This window comes from Erpetoichthys calabaricus, chromosome 6, assembly GCF_900747795.2.
Source record: "Erpetoichthys calabaricus chromosome 6, fErpCal1.3, whole genome shotgun sequence".
Classification (NCBI taxonomy): Eukaryota; Metazoa; Chordata; class Cladistia; order Polypteriformes; family Polypteridae; genus Erpetoichthys; species Erpetoichthys calabaricus.
Genome location: NC_041399.2, coordinates 107,204,651 through 107,221,486, shown reverse-complemented (window position 1 = coordinate 107,221,486; position 16,836 = coordinate 107,204,651). Strand labels below are relative to the sequence as shown.

Here is a 16,836-nt window from a genome sequence, read left to right as displayed (position 1 = left end):
CATGATACTTCAGGAGTTTTTATATATATTGTAACAAAGGCTCTATATTGGTGCCTGACCTGACACAAACTCACACCAGAGGCACGTTAAAATAAACCAAGAAACTTTTATTTTCTTTTATTTTTATTTTACTTTTATTGTGACCCATAGGCACAACACAGTCCCAACACCCACCAATAAAGCACACAAGCACAAACACTCTTCCTTTCTTTGCACCACCACTCCTCCCAGCAAGCGTAGTCCTCCTCCTCCCGACTCAGGCTCATCGACTCGTGGGAGGCGGACTCTTTTATAATCACCTGGATGTGCTCCAGGTGCTCTCTGGCGACCATCCGGTGGCACTTCTTGGTGTGGCGGAAGTCTCGTATGATCATCTGGAAGTACTCCGGGTGTCCCTGGAATTCCTTCCGCCAGTGCTCATGCGGCACTATATATATATAAAATAAAGCTTTTCCATTTTTTCCATGATCATTAAGATGAATTACAATTAAAATTAACAAATAACTTAAGTGAAAATTTATTGTTGAAGCGATTATAAGGAGACATATTTTTACATTATAGATTTTTGGATTAGTTAATCTTTGAAGAAGAAATGCTGCCACAAGTGCCCACACTATATTTCAATGAAAAGGCATTTCTTAACTGTGTCTTGTTTTTATGTTAGAAATGTATATTCAGTAGATGTGAATTAATATAGTTTATGAAACTATTTAATGTGGGAATTTTTTTCTTTTTTGATGCAGGTATATTCAAGAAGACTACAATTCCTAGGCACTACTGAGCCAAAGGGTCTGCAGACGTGCAGAAGATCAGTGATGTTGTTTTTGGATTGCCTGTAATTCATGTATTATACTGAATTATATTAAAATTATGTTCTATCTATTACCTCGAAACATAATGTTTGTGTAGTTATTCAGATATTTACCAACATAATGGTAAAATATTGGAATATCAGCTAACAGCACATTTGTATTTTTTGCTTCTCACTTTCCAGTATAACGTGAAATATATTTAAGCTCAGTCTTTGACACTTAAAATGTGTTTTTATTTGACCGAGACAAGCAATATCTGTGAAGTGGTAGCACTGCTGCCAAGAACAAGGAGATCACGGGTTCACATCCCAGGTATTCCCTGTGTAGAGAGCTCTTTGAGTAGTGAGAAAAGTGCTATATAAATATAAAGATTATTATTATTAAGAAAATATTCTTTGTTACTTATATACTGGTGTCATTTTATTTCTTGCCATGAAGAAGTCCTACAAGCCACCATGATGTATGAATCTGTACTTCAAGTGGCACAGTTCGGGTCGGGTCATTTATCATGACACACCACCACTTGAGAGGCTTTAGCTTTTTCAATTCTGAGCTCAGATTTGAAAGTGTAACAGGTACTGGGGATTTCACATGAATGCTTCACATTTTATTTAAAATGTGCATGTACATACCTTTTTCAAGTTTAAATGAAAGAAAACACGCAAATGAAAATGTTACTTGGTAGGAATGGAAAAGCAGACACTGCTTTACATTTTTATAATTCCCTGAAAAGGTATAAAGCATGACAGTCTAGCACAGGTATAACTTAAAATGATTTGTGTTAAACAGTACATTGTTCATGGAGCAGGGTAAGGTTGTTTGAATAGATAAAAGAATATTGAATTTTTGCATTTTTTTTTCCTCTGGTTCATTAGAGCAACACTGGGTGAGATTCTGCAATATTGTGTTAATGATTAACAGTGTTATGTCATGAAATTGTACCGCATCCCTTGCAGAAAGCTATCTGGAATGGGATGCCAGTCCATCGCAAGGTATTCCCATGCACACACTCCTCCTCACTTGCACCCAAAAAATTTAAATTTGAAAGTGTACCTAACCAGCCTGTTCTTAGGATGAGGGCAGAAACAGGAGTGCCAAATATTCATGGGTAGAACTCTGCACAGTCTGTAACTGAGCCAAAATATCAACCCAGTTCATGTATGTGGGAAACAGAAGCTTGCTTAATGATTTTAATTTTTACTCAGAAAAGATGCCAGCTTTATTTTGCTGACAGCAACGCAACTGCTTTAATCCTGGGTTCAACTAGTTCCTTGTCAGAGAGCTTTTGTTCACTTTCATCTGGCCTCCTGCACCTAGAACGCTGGTTCAAATTGTCTCCAAAATGTTCTTAAGGGGACCAGGAAAGTTGTATCTTCCCTTTCTATCATGCCTGTTTTTTATTTGGAATATACTTTTTTCTCAAAAAATGTATAAGGTATAACATACCACGCTTTGTCTGGTCAGAAGTAGTACAATGGTAGCATTGAACCAAGCTTCAAAATGGTATAAAGTGTGCCTATGTTATTATTATTTTTTTCACAGAATACTGCAGACATTCACATACCTTTGAACCTGCACAACACGATTTATACACATTGGCTCAAGCCTGGTTCTCAAGGAGAAGTGAGATGGGAGGTGGTGGTGGTGCCATCCTGTAGCACTCCATGCAAGGCAAAACCCTGCCCTGATTGGATGCCAGTTCACGACAAAGTCCCCAGTATGCATCCACAACCTCACTCAGATGAGTTCAGTTAAGGACTGCAATTCATATACAGTGATGGAGTTAGAACATTACATGTGGCGCTAGAAATTGAAACTAAATGGGCTCAAAGATCAAGGAAATTAAAGTACACAAGAGAGAGTTTTACCGATTCTGACATTTTCTCCACAATGGTCTAACAAGTCCAAAGGTTCACAGGGTGAGGAAAAAAGAGAAAGACAGGCATTGTCAATCAATTTCTAGTGAGACATTTCAGAGATGAACTTTGACGACTGATAAAACTCTCCACAGTGTGTATGGAAGCTGAATGTAAACTTTGCTGAGTGTTTGCTACTGGTGAATAGGAAGTTGAGAGCAGGCATTAGGCCACAAATAAAACTAGCCAGAGAAGCAGCTCAGTAAGCATATTTAGACTTTCAGCCAACTTTATTAATGGTGCTTTAATGATCCATTCAAATGATCTTTTAATGCGAATATTTTCACTTTCCAAAAAATTTTATTTCTTTGCATAGCAAAAATAGATACTTAAACTGATATCTTATAAAAGGAAGCATGGGGGTCCGCAGAAAAGTTTGCACAGATGGGTCAAAATTTTCTGTGAACCACAAAATTGATTAATATTCATAGAGACCAATATAACTGATAAGAAATGTGATTGATATTGTGATAGATGGCCGGTAGCTTATCCCAGCCGAAACATCCAGGATGCTAGATGGAGTCCTCCCTGCAGCACAGAGGTGCCCTGGATTCCCGCAGGGCATCATGGGAGATGGAGTTTGAATTCACAACCCTGCTGGGGACAGTGGGTGCCACCATGTGATACTGCAGGGAGACACAGGAATTTTTATTTTCCCTATAGCCCAGAAGTACTCCCAAGTCACGGGGACGGAAGAACAGAAGTACTTCCAGGCTGAAGAAAAATATAAGTCTTCATCTGACTTGGAAGTGCTATTGAATCACATGGACTGAAAAACAGGAACACTTCCAGGTCAAGGACTATATAAAGGACTATGTTAGACCCAGCAAGCTGAGCCGGAGTTGGCAGGGAGTGTGACGGAGCTGCTGGGAGGAGAGGAGGATTTATTGTATTTGTAATTATTGATTTATTGTTTATTGTGGTAGTAGCGGTGCACTGTGGCACCATATCAAAGAAAAGAAATTAAAATTATTTCTAGTACTTTTACTTGGTGTCCTGGACATTTGTCTGCGGGGTTTGAAGAGCGACAGCGCCCTCTAGTGTCACAGTGGCATAGTCAGCAGGATTTTCTGGCCATTTGTTTGGCAGAAAACCTGGGAAAAAATATTCTGTGCACACAACCCGCAAGACAGCGTCACAACACGCAGGAACCCATCAAACCCATTTACCAGTCCATCATGGGGAAGAAAAAGACAAAGCAGACTGACATCAAAAGGGGAAGTCAAACGCTCAACGTTGCCTGCACTCAAGACAAGATAAGGAGTGGCTACGCGTATCAGGTGGAAGTTCCGGATGATGGCGTCCAAGACGAGGTATGTGCCGGGGGAAGGGATGAAGAACATTTTCAAAGTAATGCACTTTGTCGCGTGCCCATACCTTGTAAATCATCCAGAGATTCTTCGGGATGTAGAAGATAATCCCAAAGACGGTAGTGCGCTTTCCACAACTCGTTTAAGCGCTGAAGACTTCCGCCTACAATTTGCCAGAAAGACACATGTGATCTGCCCCAAGGAATTGTGGGAAGGAGAAGGTCCATGTCCTGCTGTGTCCTACTTTGCACACGAAATGACGGACTTGGACTTTCCGAAGGGGAAGGGGGAGGCAAGCAAGGCATCGCTCACCCCACATAAAGGTAAGGAGGTCTGGGACATGACTGATGGATTCGCTGCTAAATTAAAACAGGCAGAGCACGGTTGGCCATTAGCCACATTCCAGAACTCCAATTCCCAGCCGCCCTTGCGAAACCCAACCGAGCATGCCCCAGAAACGGGCGTGCTCATTGGCTCACGGCCGGGAGATAGGGCTGATGATGGCTCGAGCCTACCTCCGGCCGATTCAAGTAATAACATTGACATGCGGGAGCTGGAAAAGCTGATCCAGCCCGTGCAAAGTTTCTTACAGATTATGTCTTCAATTAAGAAGATAATGGAGGAGCTGGGAGCAGCTGGCTTTGAAACGGGTGGAAGAGTACCTGCGGCGATTTGGTCGGGAGCTTCCCAAAATGGTTAATTCGGTGGTACAGGTAAATGTTACTGGTACCGTACAAGAAAGAGGGACTCAGAGTGAAATGGGAGATGGAGTTTGAATTCACAACCCTGCTGGGGACAGTGGGTGCCACCATGTGACACTGCAGGGAGACACAGGGATTTTTATTTTCCCTATAGCCCGGAAGTACTCCCAAGTCACGGGGACGGAAGAACAGAAGTACTTCCAGGCTGAAGAAAAATATAAGTCTTCATCTGACCCGGAAGTGCTATTGAATCACATGGACTGAAGGACAGGAGCACTTCCGGGTCAAGGACTATATAAAGGACTATGCGAGACCCAGCAAGCTGAGCCGTTGTTGGGAGGGAGTGTGACAGAGGTGCTGAGAGGAGAGGATTTATTGTATTTGTAATTATTGATTTATTTTTTATTGTGGTAGTAGCGGTGCACTGTGGCACCATATCAAAGAAAAGAAGAAATTAAGATTATTTCTAGTACTTTTACTTGGTGTCCTGGACGTTTGTCTGTGGGGTTTGAGGGGCGACAGTGCCCTCTAGTGTCACAATATTTAACAGCAGTATTAGAAAATAACCCCAAATGTCATCTAATTTCTAAATTTTAAAATGCATTTTTTACAGGAAGCTTTTCAGTTAGTGATATTATATTCCAATCGAAACGATCTAATGCTAAGATTGTGAAGCTGAATAAAGACTATAATAATATACATGGCTGGATGTACCATCAGGGTGATCTGGGTGTGCACCCTGTGGCCTAGTTTGCAAAGCAGCCTTAGCATATGTGAAAGAAAAAAATGGCTAATAACAGGAAAAGTCCACGTTTTCATCTCTAGCACGGGCGCTTACAGGTGCTATCCAGCACACACCTCTGACCCACTTCGATCCTTGGGATAATAAACCTGTCCAATCAGATATAAATAAAAAGCATTTATAAGAGAAAATTATAAGTCCTAGCTGGTTGACATAACTGGGACATGATTAGAGAAGTTGTGTCATTAGGTTTCCCTTACAAGAGTGTAAATTTAATGTGTTACCAACCTGCAAAACAGAAAATAGACAGTCATTCAAAATAAGATCCCAGTACTGCAGCAAAAAGAAAAGTAAATAAAAGAAAAAAAATAAAGCTGTACCAGACATTTAAAAAAAGTAAATAAAACAATGATTTGAATAAGATGCAAATACTACAGTTGAGATCAATGAGAATGACCTAGTCAAGAGAGGGCTGGTATGACCGCTTCTAGCAGCTTTAACATCAATGTGCAGTACAGTAATGTGGAGTAACAAACACAGACGTGAGCTACCAACAGCAAGGCAGACAACAAGGCGACTGCAGGAGAAAAGACGCATACAACAAAGGCAAACCCAAATGAAGGACACCTTTCTGGTCTTTTAGTTTTCTTAACCCTAAAACACTCAATTACATATCATCAAAGTGGCATTAGCCTATTAAAATTCTTAATTGATGTTCGTTAACTTCAGTATCAAAATAAAAGTTGAATCCCAGCAGATGTGATGTTGCACTCCTCTGTTTTCTTGCATTCACTAGGGGGCTCCGCCCCCTGCTCGCTTCGCTCGCCAACCCCTGGTGTTGTGAATTTACAAAGAGCGTGATGTATGAATGAGATATAGCATAGTGTGAAGGTGTAGATGACGCATATAGGAAGCAAATAAAGTTGTCTATGTCCAAAAACGGGCTCAGAGAGGTAGATGCCAACTTTGTCTATGGTTTGTCCTTGTGATTTGTTGATGGTCATGGTCAAGGCAGGTCTAATGGGGAACTGTCGCCATTTAAGTGTAAAAGGTAATTCCAGGTCAGAAGTTGTAAGGTAATTGTAGGAATTAGAACAGTATTGTTAGCATGTGATTCTGTAAGAAGTTTTGCTTTAATAACATTGTGTGTCATGGTGTTGACGACTAAACATGTACCATTGCATAAACCCTGTTTAGTGTTAAGGTTTCTTAATAGCGTGATTATTGTTCCATTTTTAAGTCTAAGATTGTGTTGTGGTAATTCGGCTGGGTTAATAGTGTTCAAATATTCTAAGGGGAAATTAAGATGGTCATTGTCGTCATCAGAGTCAACTTTGTCAGAGCTTAGAAAGAGCTGTGCCACTCCAGGAAGTACTGAAATTACCTGGTTATTAATGTGATCAACATTAATATTTTTTGGACATAATATAGTTCGTTGTGTTAAAAGGGGTATTTGGTGTAATGAGATTGTTGTTCCAAATATCTCCGGAACTCTTTTGAAAGCAATGCCAATTGTCTTCGTATTTTAAGGTGGATTGAAGAATAGCCGAGCGCATGGCATGTGGAACAATAGCTAAGCACTGTGTAAAATCTCCTCCTAATAAAAGTACCTTTCTTCCAAAGGGAATATTATTATTCATCAACGTTTGTAGAAGTTTATGAATGGTATTGAGTAAGTGACTGGATGCCATTAGATGCAAAAGCAAATGAACTATTGTAGGATGTAATGCAGTTCATAAAGTTTTTACTTTCAGGTACTTCGTCAGTTAGAAGCTTCTGTAGATATGCAGGATATGAATGTAAAGGAGGCAGTCAAATGTGACCCTTTTGACAATAACGTGTAAATTCATTACTTGTATTGCCAGTTGTTTCTTCAGGGAAGTTAAGTGAATGACAATGATTGCAAATGACATTTATTAATCCCAATGAATTTTCATGAATAGTGGACTCATTATTGAACGCGTTATCAGCTAACTGGCACAAGCGTTTAGCAGGTGTCTGGCGTTGATGTCCTTCACGTGAATGTTTTGTCTGTGCCGTTTGAGAGGCGCGTCGTTGTATGTGCAGGAATTGGGACGTGCTATTCTGGAGCCGTAATCGATTTGCCTGTGCTGTGTGAGAAGCCCGTTGCAGTTTACGCCGTTAATTGTTTGTATTGAGCCTTGCCCGTTTTTGTATGTCGGTTAGTCGTCCGACATGTATTGTTTTTTTTCATGCGGGTTCGTGTGTTTGGTCCCGTCACTCGAGCCGTATCGTTTTGTACCCGTGAGCGTGAATTCATGACTTGTTTGTTCTTCAGCGTTAGAAATATGGATAAGTAATAAGGAGGATCGTACTCTCTGTTAATATGGAGCCTTTTCTGTGGTTGAACGGTTAATAGTGCATCAGTGTAATGAGATCGACCTATGCTGCATAATTTGAATGTGTTCAGATGATGTATATTTAATACGGACGGTTCGTTCAGTAATGGGGCTTTGTGTCTCATTTCTTATTTATGTTAGTGTGGTCGTGGGTCCGAGCTGTGCCACTCCAGGAAGTAATGAAATGACCTGGTTATTAATGTGATCAACATTAATATTTTTTGGACAGAATATAGTTCGTTGTGTTAAAAGGGGTATTTGGTGTAATGAGATTGTTGTTCCAAATATCTCCGTAACTGTTTTGAAAGCAATGCCAATTGTCTGCATATTTTAAGGTGGACTGAAGAATAGCCGAGCGCATGACATGTGAAACAATAGCTAAGCACCGTGTAAAATCTCCTCCTAATAAAAGTACCTTTCCTCCAAAGGGAATATTATGGATCATCAACGTTTGTAGAAGTTTATCAATGGTGTTGAGTAAGTGAGTGGATGCCATTAGATGCAAAAGCAAATGAACTATTGTAGGATCTAATGCAGTTCATAAAGTTTTTACTTTCAGGTACTTCGTCAGTTAGAAGCTTCTGTAGATATGCAGGATATGAATGAAAAGGAGGCCGTCAAATGTGACCCTTTTGACAATAACGTGTAAATTCATTACTTGTATTGCCAGTTGTTTCTTCAGGGAAGTTAAGTGAATGACAATGATTGCAAATGACATTTATTAATCCCAATGAATTTTCATGAATAGTGGACTCATTATTGAACACGTTGTCAGCTAACTGGCGCAAGCGTTTAGCAGGTGTCTGTCGTTGATGTCCTTCACGTGAATGTTTTGCCTGTGCCGTTTGAGAGGCACGTCGTTGTATGTGCAGGAATTGGGACGTGCTATTCTGGAGCCGTAATCGATTTGCCTGTGCTGTGTGAGAAGCCCGTTGCAGTTTACGGCGGTCATTGTTTGTATTGAGCCTTGCCCGTTTTTGTATGTCGGTTAGTCGACCGACATGTATTGTTTTTTTTCATGCGCATTCGTGTGTTTGGTCCCGTCACTCGAGCCGTATCGTTTTGTATCCGTGAGCGTGAATTCATGACTTCTTTGTTCTTCAGCGTTATAAATATGGATAAGTAATAAGGAGGATCGCACTCACTGTTCGGTTAATAGTGCATCAGTGTAATGAGATCGACCTATGCTGCATAATTTGAATGTGTTCAGATGACGTATATTTAATACGGACGGTTCGTTTAGTAATGGTGCTTTGTGCCTCATTTCTTATTTATGTTAGTGTGGTCGTGGGTCCGAATCCTGCTTTTTGTGTATGTTTCGTGTGCTATGTCCGTAGTCTGTCCCGTTTTGTGTCCAATGGGTTTGTGTGGCGCTCGTGTCTGACTTCTTTTTTTTTTTTTTGTGCTAGGGGGCGTTGCCTCATTTGTGTGTCGTGGGTCTCAATTCTCTTCTTTGTGTGTGTTCCGTTTCGCGTCTGACTCCTTTTTTCTGTGTGCTATGGGCGCCTCATTTCATATTTTACGTTGCTTTGCATCCGGTTTCCGTTGCTTGGAAGGGGGGTTTTGTGGGGGCGCTTGCGCAGTACGTCTTTTGCGGCTTCGGCCCATGGCCGGATGTCCCTGCGTCCATCTGGTTTACCATTCTCGGTTAGTAATATGGATTGTAATACACAAGCAAACAAACAAAAAAGTCAGATGAAGTTGACCCAATACAAACGTTGGCACCTTTTCCTACTTAAATTCCTATACCTGATTTATCATTTGTTTATGTGATGTTCATAACTTGTGACTATATAATGTCTGGTGGGGGTGTATTCAATAGAGGTAGTAACCCACCTTGATTATATGACAGTTAAATCCCTGCTGTTTGAACAGATGTAGAAATTATTTTATTCTTATTTAAATGTAGTGAGAAGTCAAGCAAAATGACACCTTTTATTGGCTAACTAAAGAGGTTACAATATGCAAGCTTTTGAGACAACTCAGGCCCCTTCTTCAGGCAAGATGTAATGCAGAAACTGGAGTTCCCTGTGTTTATATAGACACTAGGACAGATACAACATTGGAAAATCTTTAAGTGAGACATCTTAAATGTAAAAACTGAATAGACCTCTTCAGGCAAAGATTCATTTAGCAAGAGAGGAAGACAATGCATAGTCAAGACCTTTTGGATAAGATAACTGTTTAACAAAGTCCTTTGATGTTTTTGATGAATTTTTCAATACAATGTGGGTCTGTAGACAGGTTGTCCGTGTCAGTCCGAGAGATGCAAACAGTCCTCATATCTTGTCTCTATTCAAACCATGTTGTAATTAGGGAATCCATTCCCGGACGGGTTTATCCATTCCCAGGAATTCGGCAATCCCGCATTTCATTCCTGGGCTCCTGGGGATGACACAGTGCACGGGCATCTCACATGTGAACGGTTTTAGAATGACCAACACTTATTTTTAATAAAACTACTGCAATATGTTGACACAAATAAAAGACTAACCTTATCTACAACAGTTCATGCTGTCATATAAGTACATGTATCTTTAGTTGCGGTAATAAGAGCGCAGAAAGCACAACATCCTCACAGGTGGCACAGTGGTAGTGCTGCTGCTTTGCAGTAAGGAGATTGTGGAAGATTGTGGTTTCGGTTCATCCCTGTGTGGATAGCGCTTTGAGTACTGAGAAAAGCGCTATATAAATGTAATTTATTATTATTATTATTAACATGTCAAGCATGTGGTCGTCCAGGCAAGAGCGCACCTTCATGCAGAAGTACGCCAGCCGCTGAGAAAGCAAGCTCTGCCTCCACTGAAGTAGGCGGCACAATCATCAGATACTGATACACTTGTTCTAAACAATGCCCGCGCTTGCCGTTGCTCTGAAACACCGCCATTTCAGCTTTTACTGATGAATCCAGTTTCTTGTCATCATTCTGTGATGGCAAGTTTCTTGGCACAGATAATGCAGATGCAACAGACTGACACATTGCAATTTCAAGTTGCTGTTCAAAGCTGTTGTCTGATGAAGTGCAAGCTGTAGCAATGGCGCCACCTTAATTATTTTCAATTATAACTCTGTTATTTCTTGATCGATTTTTACACTTTTACACACTATATATGCGAGCTTGGCTGTTCCCGTTTTCCCGGGAATTACAGCGGGAATGAAAAATGTCCGGGAATCCCCGGCTCCCGGTAATTGGGAGCCCAGGAATGGATTCCCTAGTTGTAATGTGTTAAATTTTAGCATACGTTTAACTTCCCATTCTTCTCTCTAATTAAAACTTTTGCAGTTCATTCTTATGCACAGTAACATTAGTTAGGTTAACACATCATGCACACCCAAAAAAACATGCATGTAACGTGTTTGTCCTCAGTCATTTGTTTCTATTTTTCATGACTCCACTCTGCAAACTGCTACATGTAATTTTATTATAATAACAAAGGATTGTCAAATACCAAGAAAAATTGTTGTAGGTTTGCAAGTCCAAAGTCTGACATTTACATGTCAAAAGGGGGTTGAAAGCAATTGAAGACTGCAGATGTGCCTATAATTTTTTATTAACTTTGACAAAGTTAATTGCCCGGAAGTCGATTATTGACCGGATTAATTAGACATATATAAATAAAAGACCTGTGTGTTTATGGAGTAGTCTGCGCTGCTCACGCCCAACCATATCCACTAGATGGTGCATGCATAAACTTTAAGTTTTTTTCTGTGCTTGCATGCTCCTCACTTCTCACTACGAAAGACCTGTGTACAGAAAACAGTGCCGCACAATGACGATGTCATGCCATTGACACAGATGAAGAGACACAATGCCGAAATGAAGCAAATGCAGCAGCTCAGCAACAGCTCAGCAACACAGGGTAAGACTTGACGTTTTCACTAAAAACATTGTCTATCCGGAGGTATTTTCTCGAGACAAAGATTAATAGGATTTGTATGCCAGTGATACGGCTAAGATATGGTATCACCAGTGTCTTCTTACGAAAGCCAGTGGGGCAACAAGCAGATGGTGGATCCACATCCTCTGCATTGTGTAATTCTTAAGAGTTAGCTGATGCCTCTTCAAATTCACGAATACAGTAAAACTTCTAGGGAGTCTTCAGGTTGTTTATTGTCCTGAACACCACACACAACTAGTGATGTATATACACAAATGGAAACACCTTTTTTGCTGTCAAGAATTTCTACATAATATAAGTCCTCAATGACCTACTTGTTTAACACCTCATAGTCTCAGTAGTGTGCATGTTTAGTTGCAGTAAAAAAGTAAACACAACAATTTTAATCACTTTCTGAAACAAATTATATTTTCTCCTACAATGGAATGGATATGTATTGCGATATAAATGAACATTTAAAGCACATAATGAGTGGATAACACTTAGCAAAATAAAATTTAAAAAGAATGGTTACTTATGCCGACAGAAAAACTGAACTGCACTTGGTAGGAGGGGATGGTAGGATGGAGGCAGTTACACTCTTCTTGTCCACTTTCTTTGTAAACATTTTTAATTTAATAAGGGGGCACAATAATAGCGAAACATGAAAAGCACTTTTAAATAGCAATAGAACACATAGCAAATCCTATGAATAGACTGTGCTGTGTTCTTTATATTTTCTGAGTGGATGGGCAATTTAAACATCTTGCTGAAGCAGATTCAGAATGGGTGTTTCAATTTGGATAGTGAACTTTGGATGCAAATATAACAGAATAACCTTTGGATAGAACAAGAACAAACAGGAAGGGTTGGTGTAGAGTTAAGTAGTGAAAGCCCACAATATAGATTAAAAGTTGAAAATGCAGTATGATTAATACTTTTGCCAAAGTAATTTCAACCTAAATCCATTAATGTAAAAACAGCAGTGCTGAAACAAAACATTTTAAGTGGCTTTCGCCTGCCCCCTTTCTCCCCTCTGTGGGTGCCCATAAAAGAAACATTGCCTTATGTTCATGTTTTATAAATAGAACAGTAATAATGGGTTTAATTGAAAACCTGTAGCTTTTTTATATTTCTTCAATGCTTATTTAATTCAGTGTTACTTTTTGTTTAATTTAAAGTGAGGGTCTCAACAATAAAATAAATAGAAAGGCAATTTTTCTCTTTTACAAGAACCCACATGTTATTTATTTATTTTTTGAATTGACAAGAAACTCATTTTAGTGAATCTAATGTAAAGTTTTGGTCCAAACAATAGGGAAATAATTTTTAATTATGCCATGGAACCATCTACTCTGTAGATACTGCAATTAGTGTAATGGTTGTTCTGGAAAAGAAATAGTTTGTAAAAAAAAAAATGAATGGATGGACACTAAATCTTTTCTGTTTTAGAAATGAAACATTCTTTTTGCTATTTCAGAAAAAACTTAAAGACATTATAATGTAATCCTAAATGAAAATGTATTTTTTGATAATGCTAATATTATAAAAGAACTGAACGATAAAGGATTAGATCAACCAGCAAGTTTGACAACCATCAATGCAATTGTCATTTGAGCAATTTCTGTAATAACCAAAAGTTATGCAACCTATTGTGTACAATGTATCCTGTTTTTATAAATATATGTTTTGACTTAAGCAAGTTAGTTAAGTTTAGAATTAATGTGTGGTTAAATTCTGACATTCTTAAACAATTGATCACTGACTGCACCATGTCCACAGCTCCTTTATCCAAATAAATTTCAGAAAGTTTAGAGCTTCCACTGACTATGAGGTAAGGTCTAATTGTTTTGATTCCAAAAACAGATGAAGACCCCAGAATTAGGTAAATGGCATGTATTTAAAAAAAAAAAAATCAAATAATTAATGATACACAATGAGGTTTCATAAAAGACAGATCAATGCATAGCGACATTGTTTAGTTCTGGGGAATATAATCAAATATTTTCATCTTGACACTATACTTACAGCCAGTGGTAGTTTCCATTATTTTAATTTTAGCAGAGGAATAAATCAGGCACTGCGGTGGGTTGGCACCCTGCCCGGGATTGGTTCCTGCCTTGTGCCCTGTGTTGGCTGGGATTGGCTCCAGCAGACCCCCGTGACCCTGTAGTTAGGAATATAGCGGGTTGGAAAATGGATGGATGGATGGATGGATAATGGATAGATGGATGGATGGATAAATCAGGGATCCCAATCATTTAAGCTCTTTTTTTTAATTATTGCAGAAATGCTGGCTATTCTAATTGAAAACTCAAATACTGAGTCAAATTATTGTCATTTTACTTTAGAAAAAAATGGAAAATTTTCCCTACTTCTGCTCCTGTAGAAACATCAAAAATTAAGCAACAATTTAGCAACTGGTACTATGACATAGCAGTAACCACTAGACTGCCATGCTGCTATATAGCAATAGTGTTAAATAATATAAAAAATATAAAAAGGGCATCAAAACCAACTGAAAAAATATTAATAATAAATATAATCATGTAACACATAGTAAAAAAAAAAAATCAAACAGCACCCAGGTAGTATAAGTAACTTAAATGCAGAATGGTCAGTAACATCGAACAAGATATTCATACATAATGATATCCTGGTTATAGTTCAAGCAGATGGTTGTATGGAATTAAACAATATAATGAGCTGGGAATTTTTTGCAAGACAGCTAGTACAGAATTAAATGATAAATGCTGGATGGCAGGGAATCAAACTCAAAATTTGTGGGGTCTGAGCTGATACAAATAGCTTTCTTTCAGGATCTCTTGTCCTTTATTAATGGGAGTGTGGCTTCACTGATGAACTGGGATGCTTTAATAATGCTGTGGACTGCAACTATGCAGATCCCATAAATGCCTGTGATGTAGCTTGTCACTATATTCCTCACTATACATATATTGTGGTTAATGAAGATCCAAGAGTCGGATTAACATTCTTAGCTTTTAACAAGGAAATGTGGCATTGAGTGGCCATGAAAGATCCTTGGTGATCTAAAAACTTAAGGCCACTCACTTTAACTACAGTATCTGCATGAATGTCCATTAGTACATGACTCTTCTCGGTCTCCTAAAGTCTTCAATCAACTGCTTCATTTTACTGCTGTTAATGGACAGATTGCTGTTACTGCATCATTCTGTAAGAGGTTCAACTTTCTCCACCTGTAATCTGCCTCATCATTGTTATTAACCAGACCTGCTACTGTTGTGTTATCAGCAAGCATGATGACAGAGATTGTGTCATGTTTGGCAACTAAATTATATGTGAACACATGGCCTCTGCTGGTGTGAGACCTGCCATTCAGGAAGTACAAGGCATGATAGAGTTGAAGGCCGAGGTAAAGTCTCTAAAAAGAATTCTCAAGAAAGTCTTCCTTTTGTCAAGATAAACTAATGCTCTGTGGATGACTGTTGGAATTGTGTCCTCCACAGATTTTTTTGTGAATAGGCAAGGGGGGCATGAAGTAACAAAAAAGGGGGTGCGAATGTTGCCATATGTGGCATAATTTTGCTATTTGTAGGGAAATTTTAAACTTGTAGCGGTGTATCAGCAGCAAAAAATATTGGAAGTAATTTTATTAGGGTTTCAAAAAAACGTTAAAACTGTTATGAAAACTCGGGTCGCAAATACTTAAGGATTGAGAAACGCTGTGCTAGTTATATTATAAGTAACTTGCAGTTACATGAACCTTCTAGACACTTTCTTTAATAATATGAGGACTTCTATCTATCTATCTATCTATCTATCTATCTATCTATCTATCTATCTATCTATCTATCTATCTATCTATCTATCTATCTATCTATCTATCTATCTATCTATCTATCTATCTATCTATCTATCTATCTATCCACTTTCCTATGCTCAATTTTCTTTTTGAATGTAAACTTGACAATCACTAAATTACTTAATCCATTAAGACCAAGGTCCAGGTCCATCATACCAAGGTCCAGATTTTACTAATTTTTCATTGCCATAGCTTTGAAAGTGTAGCAAACCGGTGCCAGCATAACACTATATTACATGCATACCTACCTACATTTACTTAATCCAATTCAAGATTATAAGGCAGTAAAGCTGAACCTGAAAGCACTGGATGAAATAAAAGGAAAAAAACAGGACAGGGAGCCAGTCCATCAGGGAGCTTGCATACACACACACTCGGCCAATTTAGAATCACCAGTTTGCCTAAAAATCCCATTTTTGGAGGAAAATCCTCACAGACTTGAAGTGAATGTTCAGAATCTATAAAAACAATGACCAGACATTTGAAACCAGGACACTAGATCAGGGAGGTAGCAGTTTTAACCATTACAGTCCTTATAGTGCCCACTGATATATTTAAAATGCCCAATTTAGCACAAAGCCAAATACTTTTAGTATAAATAATTTATATTATAAAATATAAGAATTTTATAAAAGTGGTTTTTTTTCATTAAACTAACCAAAAGCAAATAAGAATTATATTACAAACAGTAATGAAAATATAAAGAGAGTAAACCATGATGAAAATACTCCAAGCAATTATGTTCTACAAATTCAATATGATCCTTATAATAGAGTGGGACCCACTCAGGCTGCGCTGCTCATGCTAATAGGATTCTAAATTTACAGACACTTGAATGGCAACAATGTCTCCAAAGAAGTGTAGGTGTGGTACAGAATGATGCACACAAAATAAGACTCTGTTGTTTCAATTTAGCAATATTCTATATCACAGCTCAAAATCTGTAATTTCCAAATGGAGACTAAAAATAGTCAACATAAAAGACTAAGTGTCCACTTGTATTTATATAGAAAATTATGAAAATAACTTGTGTACAAAATACGTAAGAAGTGGTGAAACTAAATTTAGATTTCTTTTATTTCAATTTTCATCTGTTACTTTAGAGTAAAGCTTTACTTGTTCATGTTGACAAAGTCTTGTGGGTTTATCTCCCCAAAGTAAACATACCAGAAATATGGCAGACATCAGAGTTGACTTTAATTCTTCCAGCTGCATCTGTGTACTTCCTATTTATGTCACCTTTTGCCCCAGTATCTCCTTGTCAACCTGTTAT

General features: G+C 38.5%; 1 protein-coding gene across 3 annotated transcripts in view; it reads left to right on the top strand.

The window, feature by feature from the left end:
* The window catches only part of itprid1 (ITPR interacting domain containing 1), a 141,260-nt gene that overhangs the window by 106,495 nt on the left and 17,929 nt on the right, over nucleotides 1-16,836 (top strand). For 2 of the 3 annotated variants that reach the window (XM_028803839.2, XM_051929360.1), the window contains exon 17: nucleotides 744-905. The exons of the other annotated variant lie outside the window; for it this stretch is intronic. The gene's annotated coding sequence lies outside the window, so the exon portion shown is untranslated. Of the gene's footprint in view, nucleotides 1-743; nucleotides 906-16,836 lie in introns of those variants that run through there. 3 annotated transcript variants of the gene reach the window in all.